This window comes from Hemicordylus capensis, chromosome 3 (genome assembly GCF_027244095.1).
Source record: "Hemicordylus capensis ecotype Gifberg chromosome 3, rHemCap1.1.pri, whole genome shotgun sequence".
In the NCBI taxonomy this organism is placed as follows: Eukaryota; Metazoa; Chordata; class Lepidosauria; order Squamata; family Cordylidae; genus Hemicordylus; species Hemicordylus capensis.
Window position 1 is genome coordinate 311,020,042 of NC_069659.1, and position 20,394 is coordinate 311,040,435.

The 20,394-nt window shown below is 44.8% G+C and overlaps 1 long non-coding RNA gene across 1 annotated transcript; it reads left to right on the forward strand.

The window, feature by feature from the left end:
- The first annotated feature begins 1,990 nt into the window (after positions 1-1,990).
- On the forward strand, positions 1,991-17,946 carry LOC128348781 (uncharacterized). The gene is made up of 3 exons (XR_008318328.1): positions 1,991-2,732; positions 7,851-8,012; positions 17,487-17,946. It is a non-coding gene; the product is annotated as an uncharacterized LOC128348781 (long non-coding RNA).
- Positions 17,947-20,394: the final 2,448 nt, after the last annotated feature.

Consider the following 20,394-nt stretch of genomic DNA (forward strand, 5'->3'; position numbering starts at 1 on the left):
TATAACACAGTCTCTAGGAACAGTTTGATCCTATCTGTAGGTGGCTATGGAGATGCATTTCACTGCAACATTTGACACACTGGAACCATGCTGGAGAAAAATAAGCACTTGTGAAGCCACTCTAGCAATTATAGCACTAGGTGCTAAGTTAGCTCTATTGTAGCATGCCAAATGCTACTGAAAATATAGCTGTGTGTAATGTATGGAAAGTTCTGATAATAACTGTTGAGTATATGGACAACCATGGATTAGGAGGACTTGGGTCTGCTGAAAATCTGTTCCAGTGCCAACACAGGAACCTGGAACCAGCATTTTCTCAGGTCCATCTAAAAAAGAAGGATAAAGTGGTAAGATACTATGTGTATGTGGCATCTTAATTCTATATACTTTACTTTGCGATGTGCCATTGAAATAAAAGAGATTCACTTCCCTCCATTTCGGATTTGGAGATATAATAACAGTTTTAGCAGACATCAGCAGCAAAGGGGGTGGGAGAGGAACAGAATCTTAGCTACAGTCTAGAAACCAGCATGCTATGTGTTTCGCTTTTTACCCAGACTCCCCCCCCCCCGCCACCCCCAAAGTACTCCCTTATTCTGTTTACTGTCAATGTAATCTGACTTTGATTGGTTTGGGGGGGAAACCATCCATCTTAGCTGGCTGTTTGTCAGATAGACAGAATAATCAAGGCAGCTCTTAACCTTCCCCACTACATCACACACACACACACACACACACACACACACACACACACACACACACTGGCTATGAAGAGGGAGGAATAATAAATGTAAGAAAGAGATCAAGGAAATTCATCTCACAAAATTATTAACTAGATTGCTCTGTAGCAAAGTAATTGAGTAAACTGATAATCTATAATAGGTTTAACACATATTAAATCACTAATAAGTTAATGCTGTAATATGGATACAGTCTACGCCTACAGAACCTGGGACTGAAGGTTGACTCAGTAGCACAATCTCTAACCGAAGCGTGTAACAGCATAACCAAGACTGACTCCTGGTAAACAGCAACACATAATACAAGAATGTGCTGTAACTTACTACAAGCATCCATTCATGTTCTCAAATTCAAGAAAAGGGTGTTCCCCAAACTGTAATATGTTGCTGCACTACTGGCTACTACTACGAATATTTATATACTGCTTTTCAAGAAAAGTTCCCAAAGCAGTTTACATGGAGAGAAAAATACGCATTCCTTTGTTGGGATAATAGCCCCAAATGTTTGACTGAAGAGAGGTAATATGTTAGTAGATAGCTAGGGATCTCTCTGTTGGAATGAGATACTCTTCAGAGCATGGAGAGGGGAACACTATTCCAGCTGGGGAGAGGAAGGGCAGGGGTGTGTGTGTGTGGAGAGAGACAGAGGGAGAGAATGCCATTTTATAAAAACAGTAAATGTAAGATCAAAAGTTGACCATTGCCTGAAGGCCAACAGGGATGGAGGCTGACTCTCTGGGTCTCTACTATGGGGTAAAAGATCTGCTGCTTTGTAGCACTGGCTCTCTGCCTCAACTTATATTTTCCCTAAAATAGTTGTAAGCAAAGTAAATATTACAGAAGCACCTTGTCTCCAACACTTTGTCATCCAAAGGAAACCAGACTTGGGTAGAATGGTCTCTGGAAGCTCTCACCATTCGGGAAGTGGGGGGGGGGTGTGTGCAACAATATTATCTGAACTGGATTTCTAAACATACACAAAGGATCTCCTGCAATTCTACCTCCTCCTTGCTGCTTCTATTTCTTTGCCTTGACCCCTTAGCCTTCTGTACTGAATATTTCAGCATATGGAAAGAATATTTCATATGTTGAGGAATGACTCCAAAGAGTAGCTAGTGGGTGTTCCCCCCAAAATACTTTCTGCTCTCCCTTTTGCTCCCCCATCTACCATACTGGAACTTTACAGCAACATGTCAGTCAATACAGTCACAGTATATTATGGTCCTACAGCTTGAATTAATTATTTTAAAAGGCCTTCGTTGTTTAAAGAAGCCTCATTCACTCACTCTGCTACCCCAGAAGAAGCAGCAGAAATCAGAGCAGCCAAGTAGGTAGAAGACTCCTCCAGCCTCCTAGGAGCCTTAGCTTCCTTCCTGGCCAGGAACTGGGCTGGATAAGATAATGTGTGCAGAGGGACGCAGAGTCCTCTCCCCTGCAGATTTCAGCTGGTCTGGTACTGAGATCTTTGCCCAGGCCAGTCTTTCCTGCCACATGATCTTAGACAGGGGGGAAAAAACTAGCCTGGAAAGCAGACTGGAAGGTTTGGTCTCATCCAAAAAGACAGTGAGGCGCTTCACATGATAAGAGTGAAGCACCAGATGGGGTTTGTGCAGCTGCTTGTTGCTGGGTGGCCGCATCAGCCATCCAGATGACTGGCTGCTCTGGTAGGGTGCTCCTGCGCCAGGCCGCAACTCTGTTTGTTGCTCCGGGGGAAGGTTTGCACTGCCTCATGGGGCCAGAGCCCCCCAAACTCCAGGAAGGCACCATGCAAGTATGCGGTGCCTTCCTGGGGTCCTCCTCCCCTCTCCTCTCTCCCCCCAACCTCAAGTGTGTCAGCTGCAGCTACAAGCAGATACTCCAGCATTCAACAAGACTTGCCCTCCATTGGCTGCCATTGGTATTGAAAAATGTTGTCAGAGTATCCTGATCTGAAGAAAGTTGTAGACGGATTTGCTTCTTGTTGCAACAGTTGTATTCAGTTTCATTAATCAGGTAAATAAACTAACAGTATTAATTACCTTAATTCTATAACTATTGAATGTATAGCAAAATCCTTGCTCCCCTAACCATGTTCTTTGCATGCCACCATCATGCAATACTCCCAAGCAGATCTGAGGCTCCTGGCATCTCTGAATCCTGAAAACACAATTTTGGATTCATGAAAGAGGCCCCTTTTTAAGATTGGCTGACATATCTCATTAACCACTTCTGAAATTTTCAAATAGGTGAACAGACCTTTTCTCTTGTCCACTAGATTCTGAGCTTCTTTTAACGATCTGTGAGAAGGGCTTGCCGGCGGGTGGTGGGGAAAATGGGTCTAACCTACCTTCCCCGCAGACAATCTCCTCCTTTCCCCTGGGCAGGCAGATCTCCTGCCCAGACAAGCAGCAGCTCTCTCTGCAGCTCTAGGAGTCAGGGTGCCGGGACGTGCTGCCCCCCACCCCCCGGCAGAGCTCCGATAATGCACCGTGCGAGTGTGCAGTGCATTATGGGAATCCCCCCCACCCCGAGTATGGCAGCCACGAGCACAAAAAATGAGATTAAGGGAGAGAGATTGACCTCATTTTGAAGGGTGGCTAAACAGGCTGGTTTGCCACCAAGTAGCCACCGGGATCAACCCAATCCCAGCAGTTTACACACATGTGCAGAACCGGGCTGGGTTCCCTTAGCCTGGTTTGGTATGCACATGTGAATAGCCTCATTTTCTATACCAGTTCATACCAGACCTTTTGAACATGACTGATCTGAACACAGATATGCCCTCTTCAGACATTGTTTTAGCCGCGCTCACAACACCAAAAGTGAGTAGGCAGTCCTGTCCTATCACTCATCCCCTTTAGCTAGCCAGTCATGGTTACAGCACCAGTTGTGTGAAGAGGGAAGTGCTGACACTTTTGTGAGCAGCAGCCTGGATCACCCAAGACTGCCGATTACATAAGTGTCAGTCATTACAGTTATGGCACCTCCCTCTTCACACAAATGGTGCTGTAACCATGAGTGGCCAGCTAGAGGGGATGAGTGATAATGCCAGGGCTGGACTTCCTACCCACTTTTGGAACTGTAAGCATGAGCGCTGCTAGAACAAATAATGTCTGAAGAAGGTTATTTCTTCAATAAATGTCTCCTGCATTTATTGAAAATCTTCTAATTACAGTAGCAATAAAGTGTGCACTAATCTCTGGTTTATTTTTAAATTTTTAAATTGTTTTAAGTCTTTGTATATGTTCTTAACTTGTTTAATGCTATTGTTAATTGCCCAGAGATGAAAGTTTGGGGTAGTGTACAAATTGAATGAATGAATGAATGAATGAATGAATGAATGAATAAAATAATACGGCAGCAATTTGCTTCAAGTTAAAAGAAAAGGCATTAAATCATATCTTCTTTTTTTAATCATTCTTGAGTTATGTAAAGGTCAGGGAGTAAAAGAAAAATTCCATATGGACTGAAAATATAAATAAAAGAAACTCCAAATGCCAAGTGAAATTTAAAAGGAACAATAGAGAAAAGAGAAACTAGGAAGGGGAGGGGTTTAGGAAGGTTGAACCAATTATCAATTAGGGAATAAATTCTTGAGTCATGTTACAAATCTGCTTGTCCTACCAAATCCAAGCAGGAATGTCTGTGCCAATTAGTGGTGCAATCTTTCCTGTGCTGGACATTCTTTTAGACCCACAATACTTGTGGAAGATGTTATAGGAAGTGGGCTATGGGCCTAAGAGCTGTAAATAAAGGATCAATTTTAGGAGCACATGTTCAGAGTTGTCCATGCCAGATTCGATTCACATTTCCAGTGACAAGTGAAAGAACAGTTGTCATCTGGAAGGGTAATTTTGCCAGCCTTTCAGCTTGGCATGTGTAATAAACAGACGCCGTGTAACCCTGCTGATGTGTGTGTGAGACATTCATAGACAAGAACCAGCAAAAGAGCAGATTCCTGTGAAATCCTCAGGAAGGCAGTTAAACATTTCACAGAGTATTTTGGGTTTTATTAAGGTTCATATTCCAGAGATGCACAAGAAAGAAGAAAATAGGATGTGGTTGGATATGAGATTTCTGAGAAACACGCCCCCCAAAAAACAACCCCCTAATTAAGCATGCATGCTCTTTGCCTAGCATCTAATTTGGTATGTGTGTGTGGGTGGGGGGAGCCATTGAAGAAAGATTAAGTTCTTCCCTTGATTTAGCTGTTTTGGCTTGCATGAAGCTCTTGAAGTATGATTTTTTTAGTACTGTGAATAAATATCCTTGTAATCTATGAGAATGTTGATACTGAATACATCTGTGCATTATAGACTCATATAACCTAGACGAAATCTTCCCAAGGTAGGTGTGTGTGCGTGTGTGTGTGTGTTAGGGATGTGCAAATCGATTTGGGTACAAAATGATTGTTACCTGAATCTAGCTGTTTCAGGAGATCTGTAAACAATACAAATCTCCCTGGTGCTCAAATGTCCAGATCTGGCTACAAAACAAATCACCCAGATTCAGCCCCCGCAAAATTCGGAGATTCAGACCTCCGTTTTGTGGTGATCTCTCTTGCTCTCCATTTTGTTTCCCTGAAGAAAGAGAAATGAAAATCCCACCCTCCAAGCTTCAGATTGGTGCCTTACAAGTGTGAATGATTGGCTGGCAAATCCCCCTTGGTTCCAGATTGGCTTGTTATCATGCAAATCTTGTGTTGCCAGGGGTAACTGTGACAGCATTGGCTATGGAAGAGGGACAAGGGTGGGAGGGAGGCAGATGGAGGGATTTTCAAATGTACTTAAGGAAGGCTACAGCCAGACACCATTCTGCCTCATAAGAGAAGAGAGAGAGCACCACCCGAATGGAGTTTTGGGGCCACTGAAACCCCCATTATTCCCTATGGGGGGAAACCTTGCACAAACTTTAAAAATTTGTTTTTTAAAAATCACCCCTTTGGCCAATATCTTTGCATTTTGGGTGGTAGCTTCCACCTGTTGGGCACTACCACCCACCCCACTCTTCTGCCCTCAGAACCCCTTTTTTGCCCCAAATTGATTCAGATTTGGATTCCGATTAATTGAGATCTGAATCGAATCCGGGAAATTTCCTTTTATTTCCTTTGTTAAGATGTTTACTAGCTGCTGCAATAGTTCTACAAGCAGAGAGGAACTGAGGGAACAATTTAGCATAGGCTCCAGTTGTCCCTATACCAGGGACAGTTCCTATCTTCTGGAATCTTTTCCTGGTAAATCTGTCCCTATTTCTGCCTTCTCGGGATGACTTGTTCAGTTTCATTCACAAGACTTGCCAGAGCAGACATTCTTCAAAATCCAGCTTCCATCCCAGAATTTCTAGAAATTAAATCTGCAGTGCACAGCATACAGCAAGTGGAATCCCATCTTCAGCAATGTGTAATAGCACGTGGGAAGGCTGGGCATTAATCCTTGCTATGAGAATTGGTTTTCATCTGCAAAATGTTGCAGGGGCTGGGTTGGGCTCATCTGCTTTGTAATCTGGAAAAGGGATTCTCAACATTGGGTCCCCAAGTGTTATTGGACTTCAGCTCCCATAATCTCCAGCCCCAGTGGCTTTTGGTTGAAAATTGTTGGAAGTGAAGGACTTTGCACTGTCTCTTGTCTCAAAGACAGTGGGGGACAGACTAGTGAGTCAGAGGTCTAGAGGGTCAAGACATTGGTCATCCCTTCTCTACTGCTCTGACACTATCCCTTTGGAATGTAGATTGCTACTCTTAGGGACACTTCCTTCCTTCCAGCCACTTCCTTCCTCTCTTATCCCCTTCTCATCCTGTTCCTTCTACCTTGCATCATGCAAGCTCCTCTCCCTGCACCATGTGTGCAGAGATGCAGAATCCATCTGCATCCTGCTAGCTAGCTAGATTAGAGATCCTAACTCCTCACTTTCCTGTCTAGAATGGAGTTCTCTAATATATATTTATTTGAAACTATGAACTGGCTCCAAGTTACTTTACTCTCAGCATACACGCATGCCTAACTAAATTCCGCAGTGTTGTTCCTCTGTGCACTCTGCTATAATGAAAAAGGGTTTCTCCTACCAGAGAGAATTCCCAACAGGAATTATGGGAGCTGACATCCAATAACATCTGGGGACCCAACATTGAGAATCCCTGTATGCTCTTTATGACCTGTTTGTCGTTTGTGGCATGCTTTTCAGGAATTGTACACATCACCTTCCAGTTTGCTGAGCCATGCCTCCTAAACATTCACAGGCACATCTCTACTGTTATTGGTGAAGTGTTGGAGAGTATGATTCAGATCTAATTAGATTTGTTAGACCAAATTAACAGTTGCACATTCATTTATAGGAACTGAGTATGGAATTTTAGGGGTAGATTCATTTCTCCAAACTAATCTGAGCTCTGCAAGACTCAAATTATACCTGACAGGTTAACCTACATAACAGAAAAATGGGTGTTGCAATCCAGCTACTTCTTGTGAGCAGGAGAGCTTTCATGTCCACTCTCCATAAAGAGTTTATCATTCACTTCAATGGAGGGGACAGCAATCTATGCAGAGAAGAATACATGAGCAGAAGTTGTTCTTCCACTGAAGTAAATTGAGAAGCTGGCCCATGAGGATCTCACTGTGAACTTCCAGAGCTGTAGAAGCACAAAGGTTTGGATCCAAAGAAGGTTGAATTCACACAGAAGGAGTTCACTCATTAGCACCTGCTCTGCTAATTGTTGTGCAAGCAATAGTTTGCCCATTGCTAAGCAAGTCCTAATGGCTCAAATGCAAACAGTTTCCCATTGCAAATCAACCTTTTCAGTGGGGAACTCCTTATGCATCTGTTACTGGAGCTTGCTTTGTATGTGCTATAAGGGTTTAAAAATACAAAGATATAGAGTGCAAAAGAATAAATAGCACAAGATGTTCTACAGGTGGAATGTCTGGATTTAACTTCCCTTTACTAGAGCAACATTTTTTTCACAATGTGGAAATGAGTCACACACACACACACACACACGTTGTGAGCCAACCTTCCAAACACTGATCATGAAAGTCCAGATCATGAAGATGATCTAATTTTAGAAAAATTAAGTAATACTTGGCTGTGTGCTATATATCAAGTATGTTTTTGTGTTGTGCTGAAATCCTACTGCAGGCTTGACCACAACATCTATATTATTAATTCTCCAAGATGGGCCATGCGTGGGGACATGGTAGAAAGGAGGCAATTGGCTGACAGAGTTTGCAAGCAGAAGCACCTGATTGGGCAGCGGGGATTCCATACACAGATAAGGAGGAGGAGCCTGTGATGGTTAAGGTCAGTTGAAATGCAATTGTTACTGGTCAGAAGATGTTCTTGCTTGTAGAGGAGAGGAATCTCTCTATATAAAAGGATAGCAGGCAGGGGTCTGCAAAAAGACGGGTCGTGAGGGAAGAAGGAGCCCCTTCAGGAGAAGGAGGCTGCCGTTGTGTGAATTAAATGAGGAAAGACAGAAGGAAGGGCAAGGGACGGGCCTGAGCCTGTCAGCAGCCTGAGGGGAATGAGCGGCCATGGCAGCACTAGCAGCAAGGAAGGGCCCAGTCAATCACTGCTGCTGTTTAGGGCTAACGAGGTCATTGTCAGAGGGAGGGAGGCCGGCAAGGGATGGGTCCGGGCCTGTCAGCTTCCTGAGGGGAATGAGCAGCCATGATGGTGGCAGCAGTGAGGAACGGCCCGGTCAACCACTGCTGCTGCTCCTGAGGGGAGCAGCAGAGCGGGGCTCGGGTGAGGGTGGGGAGGTCTCTGGGGATGGGGGCTGCAGCCTGACCAATAGGCAGCAGCAATGCTGCAGCCAGGACCAAGAAGGGTGAGTACTAACGTGCAGATGCTCTAGAGCGTGCAAGAGTTCCAGCATTGAAGTGGAGAGAAATAATGGCAGTGGTCAGGATGCAGAGGTGGAGGGCCGGCAGGTGAAGCCCCTCTGGCCGGAAAAGGTGGGTGGACAGCAGGCAAAGCCCCACTGGCCAGGAAGAGGAGGCAGTGGCGGGGAGAAATAATGGTGGCGGGAGGTGGGCAGACAGTGGGCAAAGCCCTACCAGCCGGGAGGAGGAGGTGGGAGGCGGTGGGATGGCCTGGCCCTGGCCCGCACAATGGGGAGAGCTGCGGGGGGAGAGAGCTGCGCGGGGAGAAAGTGAACAAGCGAGCTGCGGGGGGAGAGCAAGCAAGCTGCGGGGGAGAGTGGGGGAGCGAGCGTGAGCACTGCTGGGGGAGCAAGCACAAGTAAGCGCACTGTGGGGAGAGCGAGCAAGAGCGCTGCGGGGGGAGCGAGAGAGAGCGCTGCGGGGGAGCAAGAGAAAGCGCTGCGGGGGGAGCGAGCACAAGTGAGCGCACTGTGAGGAGAGCGAGTGAGAGCAAGTGCACTGCAGGGGAGCAAGCGAGAGCAAGAGCGCTGCAGAGGGAGCAAGCACAAGCGCTGCAGGGGGGAGCAAGTGTGAGCGAGACTGCTAGGCGGGGGAGCGAGCACAAGCGAGAGTGCTGCTGGGAGGAGCGAGCAAGAGTGCTGCTGGGGGGGAGTGAGAGCGAGTGAGAGCACTGCCAGGGGCGAGCAAGAGCACTGCAGGGGGGAGCAAGAGCACTGCCGAGGGGGAGAGCACGAGCACACACACACGTGCTGCGGGGAGGAGTGAGCGAGTGAGAGCGCTGCAGGGAGAGCCACAGGCTTAGTGCACAACTGCACATATGTTCTGTGCGGGGTCATCCAGTTTTTATTAAAGAGCTTAGGTTTTCAATACCACTACTTAGCCTTGCTAGAATGACATTGTATGACCCTAACCAAGATATGAATATGTCTCTCTGCCTTTAAAGGGGGGGGGGATTCACAATTGTCAAAAGAGCTTTGGCCATTTCAGTACTGAAAACCATCACTTAACTAGCCCTACTAGAAATGTCCCATCCTGGTTGCCCGCAAGGCGAGGCGAGGCAAGGTGAGGCTGGTCTGCAGGACCTCGGAGAGCTCTGAAGGAGCAAATTGATCCAACAGCAAAGGTAGACTGAGCTCTTAAATGCCTCTGGGTTCAGGCTAACTTCCTGGGCACCGCCTCCCTCTCTGGAGAGTGGAAGCTTGAAAGGGGAAGTATTCTGGAGTCTGACACTCCTCTTCCACTCTCTCTGTTCAAGCATAGCTTGTTGTTAATACTGGCGTGCAGATACTGGGTAGTGCAACAGCGTGGGAGAGGCCAGCTCTCAGGGGACTCAGGTTTCAACAGTGCCATTTCCAGAAGCTCAGACTTTGGAGAATGTTTTTTCAGGGGACTGTACTTCTTTGCTCTTTCAGACTCTGGCCCAATGTCAAAGCCTAGGGCAGTAGTTCCCAACTTGGGTTCCTTCAGAGGTTGCTGAACTACAGCTTCCAGTATCCCCAGCAACAATTTTGTGCCTGGGGATGCTGGGAGTTGTAGTTTGGCAGCCTCTGAAGAAACCCAGGTTGGGAACCACTGGCCTAGGGCTAGATCTAATGCTGGTCCTGCAACCTCAGGATCTGACCCAAAATCACTACTCCAGGTGAGGGGTCAAGAGCGTCTGAGGTAAGAAAGGTACATGATAGCACCAATAGCCAATGTAGTGGGATTCTTTACTTTCATTCTTTTTTGTACATTTGCAAGGAAAAGCAAATAATATTTCCTAGTGCACTAGTCATACTCCCTGGATTTTCCATCCTATTCCAAGTAACTCAAGCACTGGTTTTCAGGAAACAATGATACAGACCCACTGAGCAACCACTATAAGTTACAGAGACATTCTATTACTGCTTTATATCTTTTAAAAAAGAAAGTACAGTACAATAGGATAAACAACCTGGACACATATTAGTTATTATATACCACTTTAGGGGAAAAATTAAAAATCAAAACCCAGCAACATATAGTTTTCACAAGCAATGGATAGGAAATACAGCAAATTCCAAGGATTCCATAGTTCTAGAATTTCGATGCTTGGTGACTTTATACTGGGCAATATGCCAAAGTATTACACAGGCATTTCCAAAAGGGAAGATTTCACCAGTTGAGAGCAACAAGGCAAACATCCAAATCTCCCTCTCTCACACACACTCACACACACACCCCAAATAGTAACTGAGTACCCCGTTACAAAACACAATTATTTCTAGGAACCTATTTCTAGACCTATCAGCATAAAGAATCCAAAGGGGCAACTTGCCTCTGATGCAGTCTGTCTTTTTCAATGGGGAGCCATGGTCACTAGTGCTTGATTGGCATGGACCAAGCTACATATACATCATAAAACTGCACAAATATTATCCATTTAAATGGGGTCTGCACAGGAAACATGTCTGGTACAATTTGCTCACAATAATCAATAACTCCATCAATCAAGACCCAGTGTGATGTAGAGGATAGAGAAAGGACTTTGATCAGGGAGACCTGGGTATCTGAGCCATAAAGTTTTTCAGTGATCTTGGCGAGTTACTGTAACTCAGGTGAGCCTTATTGGTGGTTGTAAAGATATTATGGAAGAATTGGTCATGGAGGCTCTCCTGACTGCTTTAAAAGCAGGGTAGGATGGAAATATTGTTATAATGATTTTTTAAAAGTATGATTTGTGGCACTAAAAATAAGTTTGAACTTAATGTCTTCATTGTAATCACTACCTTTGCATCTTTTTCTATATATTTGGACACAGACTTTTGTCATTGTTTTTTTCCTTTTTGTCTTTTATTTAGTTCTGCAATGTTATTTTTCTAAGTAAAAGCTGAGATCCTGCTGAGATCCTGCCAACCTATAACTAGGAATGTCCAAGTTTTTTGTTTTTTTTTTAAATCCACCCTCACAATGTCCTAGAAGTTGAGGTCATTCACACAATCAAAAACTGTGTCCTCCCCGGATTTGGAAGCTGTGTGTGCTCCCAATCTTTGGTTGTGTGGAAGCAAGGTAGGAGGAAACCCTGGGTAGAAGTGATTGTATGGAAGCAAGGTAGGAGGGAAAGCTACCCAGGGTTTCTAGCTGGGGGTGTACACAAAACCAGAAAACCCAGTTTGGTTCAAGTAGAACCATACTCAAACCATACATGGTCCGGTTCAGTTCTATGCACACTAGAGCCAGGTCCAGTCTGGGTCATTTTTTTTCTTGTGTGGGGCATGTGTTACCCACAATGTCCCAGACCAATGCCACATTCAAGGCATCATGAGGAAAAAATGGCTGCCTGAAGAAAGAGTTCTGTTCCCTTTTGCTCTTAAATAATTCCTGAAAGAAAAAGGGAAAACCCACTGCTCAGCCTTGCTACCAAGTCAACCTTCTTATTCATCAAATCAATGAGGGTTCTGAATGGCATACATGTTCTTCATTCAGTCTGGGGCTTTCTTTGTTTTGGAATAAATGAATTTTTTCCATTTGTTCCAAAGGGAAAGCACACGACTACATAACAGGTGTCACAATTTTAGGTTTCCAGACACCACTAGCAATCTTGTTTAACTTCTTGGTTTTGGACTACAGCTCCCATCATCCCTGGCCACAATAGCGGAAGGCTGGGAGTGTTGGTTGCTGTCCAGCAGTAAGTTACCTAAGGCTACTAGTCAGACCATTGGTCCAGCTAGTTCAGTACTGCCAACTCAGACTTGCAGCAGCTCTCCCAGGTTTCAGACAGGCATCTTTTCTCACCCTACCTGGAGATGCCAGCGGCTGAACCTGGGACCTTCTACATCCAAAGAAGATGCTCTACCACTGAGCAACAGTCCTATCCCCATTAGACTATAAACCTGAGAAACTCTCTTAAAAGTAATAATCACTAAAGAAAAGCTCTACCTATTTGTGAGTAATCCATAGACTAGTTCTCACAAACAGGAGATGCTAAAATGAGTCTGGATTGCACTACTGCAAACGGCATATGGGGCTTAATTGCGGAATATCTGGCTTCTAAAATATTATGAATTGCTAGAAAACAAGAAACAGAACCCCTAAAAGGTGAGGCAGATCAAGAAGTGGGGCTTTGCAGATAGGACACAACTTGATTCTCAATGGCTGGGGTCACCAAGGGCTGTCAGTAGGTCTAGCTGCCATACCATGGTGTCCTCAAGGGCACCTTTACTTTCTCCCTTTTAAGTGAAGAAGAACAGCCCTGCCGGATCAGGCCCAAGGCCCCTCTAGTCCAGCATCCTGTTTCACACAGTGGCCCACCAGATGCCACTGGAAGCCTACAGCAGGAGTTGGGGGCATGCCCTCTCTCCTGCTGTTACTCCCCTGCAGGGTGGATTTGATTTAAATCAAACTGATTTAAATCACTAGCAGGGTGGATAAAAATCAATGATTTTTTTAAAAAAATAAAAAAAATCCAATTTAAATAAAAAAAAATCCGATTTTTTTTATTTTTTAAAAAAATTCATTGATTTTTATCCACCCTGCTAGTGATTTAAATCGTGATTTAAATCAGTTTGATTTAAATCAAATCCACCCTGCTCCCCTGCAACTGGTACTCAGAGGCTCATCTGACCATGATCCATGACCATATGATCCAACCATATGACAGAGGAGCAGTGGCGTAGGGAGAGCACAGGTGGCCCTTTTTCAGGCCTGCATAGGGGACAGCTGGAACATAACCCTAGCCATCTCTCCAGTCCCTGGAGACAGAACCAAGGAAACACCAGCCTTAGTCATCCTGACCTTGGCCATTCTCTGAAGCACTAGGATCCCCAGACTGACCAGCCTCTCCTGAGTCCTACCTTCCCAGGAAAGCATTTTCAGGTCTTGGGTGGTGGTGGAAACAGGGGAGAGGGAATGTTGTCCAGCAGCATCTATGCTCCAGTGATGTTGCGAGTGGGAAAGAATAGCGTGTGCACAATTACAGCTCCTCCCCTTAAGAGAAGCAAAGCACTGCATTTGCAGACATTGTTGTGGCAAGAAAAACATCTATCCTGCTCCCCATCAGGCAGCTGCACCATGGTCTGCAGTCCCTAGGGGGCACAAGTCCAAAGCCAGGACTGGGAGAAGCAGGAGCTTACCAGGGTGAAGCCAGACAGGCAGTCAGAAGGCAAGAGGGTCAGACAGAAACCTGGAGCACAACAAGGATCAGAACCAAGTAGTCCCTGGAAACCAGAGGGTCAGACAGGAGCCAAAAGTCAGGAACAGGCCAGGAGTCACAACACAGGTCAGGCACTACAGCAGGCAATGTACATCATATCAGGGACCCTTTATACTGAGGCAATGAGTACTGTACTCTTGACAACAAGTCTCGTATACTTCTGCCTGTAGAAGACCCAATGGCAGGGCTCCATGGGTGAGTCAGCAAAGAGCCTGAAAGCAGGAAGAAGCTGCAATGTGAAGGATCACCACAGGAGGTAGTACTGAGCGCAGAATCCAATACCAGGAGACCTGACACCCCACTGATAAGGACCCATTGGGGTGTGATCACAATGTTTCTTTTCTGCAGAGGCTACAGAAATACCTGTACAGCACATCTTTTTCAAGATACAAGCTCTCTGTCCACACCTATCGTGGCCATTTTGCTAGTATGTACAACTATGCATTTATTTCAATGGGATTAATGCACAAGAAATTACACAGTGTTACACTGCAGATGAGTTATTTTACATTTTTAGAGTAACCATTCCACCCAGTCTCAAAGGCACATAGCGGATGACAATTCTTTAAAACCCAGCACTCTGAAAATGACTCTGAAAATCAGATATATGAATATTCATTCTATATACAAGTTTATATATAATTACATATTAATGTACTACTTGAATTTTTCATTGCGTCATCAGTTTGAAAATGCTTCACTGCTTATAATCCAGATGCCCCAAACATATGTCTTTGATTTACCTGAGAGAACAAAGCATCTTCTCTGGAGTCTAAACACATGAATAGTTAGTCAAAGCTCCCAACACAGTAACAGAATATGCAAATATGTAAAGGAACATTTGAAAAACTGGAAGAGACAGACCCAAATGTGTACTTGAAACTCAGTGTTCCACACGACTTAGCTAATGTTTGGTGCACACATATAGTTCAAGTCCACCTGATGATTATATAAAACTGAAATTGGAAGATTTATACATCTATCTCTCTCGAAATGGGAGTTTCAAAATGTATTCAAAATGGTTATTTCCACATCACCCAGAAAAGTGACACATGTTACACATGTAGGTCAAAGGCACTGAATGCTAAAAAATAAAATTAAAAATGCTGAAAGTGATGCATTTGTGTAGGTCTCCTTTTAAACAGGTGACAAAAGTATGCCCCCAAATGGTTAAGATAGTCCCACTTAATCTGAAGCACTGGAAACTGGTACACCAGTAAACCATGGACATTCTGCTCTAGGAAAGAATGAAAGATTGATGGTGGGTTTTTTTAAATCTATGCATCAAAAATAAGAATAGGTAATTGACCTCATGTGCCACCTTAAGTGGGGCACTGGGGAAATGCTTAACTAACAAGCAGAAGGTTGCTGGTTCGAATGCCTGCTGGCACTATATCAGGCAGCAGAGATATAGGAAGATGCTGAAAAGCATCATCTAATACTGTGCAGGAGGAGGCAATGGTAAACCCCTCCTGTATTCTACAAAGAAAACCACAGGGCTCTGTGGGAGCCAGGAGTTGAAAGCGACTTGACGGCACACTTTACCTTTAATTGACCTCATAATAGAAGGCACAAACCAGTACAGAGCACACTAGTACAGAGGAATCACAACCAATCAGAACAAACCTTGGGGTGGTGTCCAGTACTAGCATCCAAGAACTCTGCTTGCAGAATGCAAGCTGCATTCACTAACACACATACAGTATATACACCAGGCCCAAGGTTCCATCACACTCTAGTGCAGGCCTGCTCAACTTTGCCCCCTCCTAGTTGTTTTTGGACTACAACTCCCATAATTCCCAGACACAGTGGCCAATAGCCAGGGATTATGGGAGGTGTAGACTAATATCACAGGAGGGCCAAAATTGAGTAGCCCTGCTCTAGTGTAACCTAGAAATTGAGATAAAGAAGAGATTGTGCAGATTTAAAAACAAACAAAAGCAGGAAAATGGGAGCAGGTAGAGACACTATTGCAATGAGGGCAAAGCCTGTTTTCCAGCACTGTCCATGGAAAGCCCAATGCCAGAATGACCGAAAAGCTGAGGATGATGGGATTGTAGTCCAATAACAGCTGGATAACTTCAGGCTGGCCTCCCCTGCACAAGTATCTTTCAAACAAGCCAGGTATATTAGAAGATGCCTTAACTTTTTCACAAAGTGAAAGCATTACAGCTAACTTTGCTTTACTATAAAGAAGGATGTTCATCCCTTCATAGATACTGAATATGTGAGTCCCCCTCTTTAACTACTCCTATGCAAGGACTTGAGGTAAACTAGTCTGAATTCTAGAATGGCACTATGAAGTGAATCTAGCCCACAAACCCTGCTTGATGCATTGCACTTTTCCTCCATTGAGAGGATCTTTCCATAAAAGCATGCACACAATCACATAAGCACAATGCAAGTGTTTGTTTCATAAGCACACAGATTGGGCAACTGTTGCACACATCAGTGGTTGTGTGCTTGTGTCTAGAGATGGGGAAACCCATCCCTCTCGATTCAGGACAAGTCCAGGCTTTCTGAGCATTTTCAAAGAAGTCTCTGAAAGCTTGTGTAACTCCTCCCCCAATAGGGTATAGTACCTGGTTCAGGCTGGTGGGTGTGGTCAAGTAGCTACTCTGCTGTGTTTAGACCCAGAGGGAGATAATGGATGTCTGATGCATGAGACCCTAAAGACCCTAAACGGCTTAGGACCGGGTTGCGTGGGAGAGTGCCTTCTTATGCATGATCCCCACTGCACATTAAGGTCATTGAGAGGTGTCCGTCTCAGGATGCCACCAGCTCATCTGGTGGTGACTCTGGAACGGGCCTTCTCTGTAGTTGCTCCTGGGCTATGGAATGCGCTCCCTATAGATGGCTGTAGTTTAACATCTTTACCAGCCTTTAAAAGAGCCCTTGAATAAGACACCTTTTTTTAGCCGGGCTTTTAGTAATCTCTGAATGCTTTAAATTGTTTTAACAGTTCATTTTATTCTATTTTTGTTGTTTATTTTTGTAAATATTTTGTAAATATTATTTTTGTAAATGCATAGTCAACTTGTGGAATTCTCTGCCACAAGATGTAGTGATAGCCAACAACCTGGATGCTTTTAAGAGGGGTTTGGATAACTTCATGGAGGAGAGGTCTATCAACGGCTACTAGTCTGGGGGCTATAGGCCACCTCCAGCCTCCAAGGCAGGATGCCTCTGAGTACCAGTTGCAGGAGAGTTACAGCAGGAGAGGGGGCATGCCCTCAACTCCTGCTGTAGGCTTCCACTGGCATCTGGTGGGCCACTGTGTGAAACAGGATGCTGGACTGGATGGACCTTTGGCCTGATCCAGCAGGGCTGTTCTTATGTTCTTAAATCGCCTAGAGCCTTTGGAGGCAGGCGGTATATAAATAAAATAAAAAATAAAAATAATAAAAATGAGACAGAAGTTGAACCAGCCCTAACCTCTAACACAGGTGAACAGATGTGTATTTAATTATAAAGGTAAAGTGTGCCATCGAGTCGGTGTCAACTCCTGGCAACCACAGAGCCCTATGGTTGTCTTTAGTAGAATACAGGAGGGGTTTACCATTGCTATCTCCTGCGCAGTATGAGATGATGCCTTTCTGCATCTTCCTGTACAGTATCACTGCTGCCCAATATAGGCGATTCCCATAGTCTGGGAAACATAATTATAGGGGGCATAGTTTTGTTTGGCTGTTATTATATGCATATATTATTTAATTACAGGGCTGTAATTCTTGAGTTTGTCTTGTGGGCCTTCATGGAAAGCTACAAGTAAAGTGCTTGAAAACAGAAGCGCTGGATCAAGCCAGTAGTTCAAGTTGGACAGTTGTTTTACTTTCCTTCTTCCCAAAGTAGATTGGATAACTTGAACACTGGACTTTTTAAAGACAAAAGCGGGGAGTGGAAAAGACATGTGAGAGAACTGTTAAGTTAAATATTTCTGTTAATAAATATTTGCATAAATATACTTAGCACTTGTTTTACCTTTAATGCTCTCTGGCAAATACCATTGCTGCTTGGACCCTTCAGAATCCAAATGTTACACTTGGACTTTCCCCAAGAATTATTTCCAAGCTCAGGAGAAACCAGATCCATCTGAGCCTTACAAAAACCCTCCACCAGACACAACCTTCGTTGCCAGTGGTTTCCCTCCAGGCTCAAGGAGGCATGAGGAATTAAAGCTACCTTTCCCAGGATTCCTAGAAGTGAGTGATGATTTCTGCACATGCTCAGAAGTCTCCGTTGTATTGCTGGAAATAGTGGGAACTTAAAATTAGAACTTCTGCTCTCTTCAGCCTTCTCTAACATGGGTTTAGAAACAGGGAAGAAGGAATGGGGCCAGAGCTCAGGTGCAGAGCATCTTCTTTGCATGCAGAAGGTCCCAGGTTCAATCTCTGGCATCTCCAGGTAGGTCTGGGAAAGACTCCTGCCTGAAACTCTGGAGAACCACTGCCAACGTTGGCCCTCCAGCTGTTTTTGAACTACAACTTCCATCATCTCCAACCACAGTGGGCAAAAATCACAGATGATGGTAATCCAACATCCACGGGAGGGGGAAAGTTGGGCAGCCCTGGTGTAGTCAGTACTGAGCTAGTGGGACTAATTGTCTGACTAAGTATAAGGAAGCTTCCTATATTCCTGTGGAAACTGGCAGCAGGGAAAGGTGAAGACAGCTGGCACAATCCAAACTAATTACAAGCCTAGCCAACATACAAGGGAAGTTTGGCTCAGCTCGTAAGTGGCCTGGCTTTCCAAACTGGAGGCGTCTCGCTCTCTCTTGCTCTCTCGCTCTCGCTCTCTCTCTCTCTCTCTCTCTCTCTCTCACACACACACACACACCTGTGGTATTCGGTAACACTGTAATTGTAATAAAAGAAACTCTCAGCCATCATCATCACCCTTAATATTTATGTAGCACTTAAGAGAGGTCAAAGTGCCACTCAGTAATCTTTATAACCTCCTGTTGTAGAAATATTAGTGCAGCGTCCAGCCAAGCAGTGAAGAGACTTCAGCAATGTGTAATCACAGAAGGGGTTGCACACAAGATAGGAAGAACATAGAAAGCTGACATATACTAAGTTGGGCCATTGGTCCATCTAGCTCAGTACTGTCTACCCAGACTGGCAGACTGGCTTCTCCAAGGTTGCAGGCAGGTATCTCTCTCAGCCCCATCTTGGAGATGCCAGGGAGGGAATTTGAAACCTTCTGCTTTCCCAGAGCAGCTCAGTTCCTTGAGGGGTATCTTATAGTGCTCACATGTAGTCTTCTATGGGGCATAGCTATAATTGAGCAAAGGGGATCAAAGAACCCAAGGCCCCCAGCTCCTGAGGGCCCCCCAGCTGTGCCCCTCCTGATTTTCTTCATTATCTCCCTCACTCCAAGGGGCCACCGGAGAGAGGGGTAAACACAAGCCCCCCTCTCCCCTAGCAATGCCCCTGAGTCTCCCATTCATATGCAACCAGGGTGGACCCTGCTTATCTAAGGAGACAAGTCATGCTTGCTACCACAAGACCAGCTCTCATAGGAACATAGGAAGCTACCATATACTGAGCCCGACCAGTGGTCCATCTAGCTCAGTATTGTCTATACAGACTGGCAGTGGCTTCTCCAAGGTTGCAGGCAGGAGTCTCTCTCAGCCCTATCTTGGAGATGCCAGGGAGGGAACTTAGAACCTTCTGCTCTTCCCAGAGCAGCTCCATCCCCCGAGGGGAATATCTTACAGTGCTCACACATCAAGTCTCCCATTCATATGCAACAGGGCAGACCCTGCTTAGCTATGGGGACAAGTCATGCTTGCTACCACAAGACCAGCTCTCCTCTCTCTGGTATGAAAATAAGGGCATTCCAAGCATGACCCCATGTTCATCTGTGACGTGCTGAAGGGTATGCCACTCTAAACAATAAGAAGCATGAGAGGAGAAACCATTTCATTTTAACTGATTCTGAGGATCAGGAATGGCTCCAGAGAAGTATAATGTTGTGGTCAAAACGGATCTACTTCCCTCACATGGATTGATGGGGGGGAAGCAAAGCCATCCCACCTTCTTTTATGAGCACACTCTGCCACTACTGGAAATTATAAATCAACAGGAAGGCCATTGTGTGTTTGTATACACAATCATAGAGCCATTCCCAGACCTTGACTGTTGGTCTGTTATGGTTTCTGTCACGCTGTGTACAGCTGGAGAGGAGGGACCTTTGTACAGTTTTGTGCTTGTTCAACACCTACGCAAGACAAGATTATTAAACAATTTGGTGTTTATTGAGGCAAACACACTTTAATGTGTGCTCCCTCCTGCCAATATGAGGCTTGCGAGTACTGATGGAATAAAAAACATGACTGGTTTTGAAACAAGTGACTGAAGAGGAACATTTATATATGTATTTATTAATCATAAATGTTTAGCTCCTACCTTTTCATTTTGTAGGAAAACACTCAAGGCTCACGCCTGTTCATCAGATGTGAAAGATATGAAACCGCTTGACACAGAAATGTTAGTTCACATTTCAAAATAGCACATTTTACAAGGGCAAAGCACAGATTTACAAATCACTCCACAAAAGTTACTAGCCCATAAACAGTTTACTAGCCCATCTGCCAGGCATATCTGTGAAAGGTATTTGTGGCCTG